The sequence below is a fragment of the Pistacia vera genome, unplaced genomic scaffold, assembly GCF_008641045.1.
Source record: "Pistacia vera cultivar Batoury unplaced genomic scaffold, PisVer_v2 Contig492, whole genome shotgun sequence".
NCBI classification, from domain to species: Eukaryota; Viridiplantae; Streptophyta; class Magnoliopsida; order Sapindales; family Anacardiaceae; genus Pistacia; species Pistacia vera.
The window spans coordinates 539,275-541,047 of NW_022196326.1; the positions used below are offsets into that span (position 1 = coordinate 539,275).

Here is a 1,773-nt window from a genome sequence, read left to right on the forward strand (position 1 = left end):
GCTGGGAAAATTATCTTATCCACCTTCACCAACACATCCTCCACTATCCCTCTCGGATGTTTTATGGACCTATCTGCTAATTGCAACAACATGGTCATTGGCTTTATTTCACCGATTCCCAATCTCCTGAAAACAGAAAAGGGCATTAAATTAATACTAGCACCTAAATCACATAAAACACGATCAAACATAATATCTCCTATGATGCAGGGAATAGTAAAACTCCCTAGATCTTTGAGCTTCGGGGGTAACTTCTTCTGGAGAATGGCACTGCACTCCTCCTTAAGTATCACCATTTCCTCATCTTCTAACTTCCTTTTGTTCGAAAGGATTTCCTTAAGGAACTTTGCATAGCTCGGCATCTGCTACAATGCATCTGCAAAAGGAATGTTAATATGCAGTTTTTTAAAAATTTCAATAATTTTTAAAAACTGCTTATCCTGATTCTTTTTCTTCAGTCTCTGAGGAAAAGGCACGGGTGGAGTGTGATGTGCCAACTCTGGTGGTATCTCGAGGAATGGCAATTTCTCCTTCTTCTTTTGCCTATCATCCTTCTTCTTGTTCTCTTCCTCCAAACCGCTTGGTTTCTCATCAACTACAATCTCTTCAAATTCTTCCTTTTCAGATTCTTTCTTCTAGCTTGTTCAACCTCTTCCAAAACTGTCCCACTCCTCAAGATTATGGCATTTGCTTGTTCATGTGGGTTAGTGACTGTATTGCTTGGTAAGGAACCCTGCGGTCTCTCATTTAGCTTCTCGGCCAATGGGCCCATCTGTACCTCAAGATTCCGAATGGATGCCCCTTGATTTTTGAAATTCATCCTTATCTCATTCATAAATCTCGTGGTCTCCTGCATGAATTTCCCAAACATGTTCTCCAACTTTGTCACTCTTGGATCTCCCGGTTGATTATTCACCCCTGGTTGCTTATTTGTCAATGTCCTTTGGTTCCATTGATTATTTTGCTGGTTCTGATTGCCCCAAGCTAGATTTGGATGATTTCTCCACCCCGGGTTATATGTGTTGGAATACGGGTTGTTTGGTTGCCTCTGATTCCCTGCCAAGTAGTTCACTTGCTCCGATGATAAAAATGACGAAGCAAATGTGTTCCCCACTTGACACTCACTGCTCACATGGTTCCCTGCACAAAAATCACAAGTTAGTTGAGGTGCTTGAATAGAGTTTACCTGCATACTTCCCAACTGCTTCTAAAGTGCCGTGAGTTGGGTTGAGATGGCTGTGAAGGGATTAAATTCATGAAGACCCGCAGATTTTCTTGGTATTGCTCTCTCATTTGGTCTTTGATAGTTGTTGCTTGCCAAAACCTCAAGCAACTCATAAGCCTCATCTAGTGTCTTATTCTGTAAAGCTCCTCTCGATGCTGCATCCACCATGGTTTGCACGTTACCCATTAGTCCATTGTAGAAAGTTTGGACTTGAAGCCAAATTGGCAACCCATGGTGTGGACATTTCCTTATCAATTCCTTGTACCTCTCCCAAGCCTCATACAATGACTCAGATTCCTCTTGTAGAAATGATATGATATCATTTCTCAGTTTTGCTGATTTTGCTAGAGGAAAGAACTTGGTCAGGAACTTCTGTGCTAGATCATTCCAAGTTGTGATAGTCCCCGCTGGTAGTGCCATTAACGACCCCTTAGCTTTATCCCCCAATGAGAATGGGAATAACCTCAACCTAATGGTGTCATCTGACACTCCGTTTGACTTGAAGGTGTCACAAATTTCAAAGAAGTTCGCAATATGCTGATTCAGAT

The 1,773-nt window shown here is 41.7% G+C and overlaps 1 non-coding gene across 1 annotated transcript; it reads left to right on the top strand.

Annotated features, from left to right (window-relative positions):
• Window positions 1-1,451: 1,451 nt before the first annotated feature.
• Window positions 1,452-1,558, top strand: LOC116105123. Its single transcript, XR_004124029.1, has one exon. It is a non-coding gene; the product is annotated as a small nucleolar RNA R71 (small nucleolar RNA).
• Window positions 1,559-1,773: the final 215 nt, after the last annotated feature.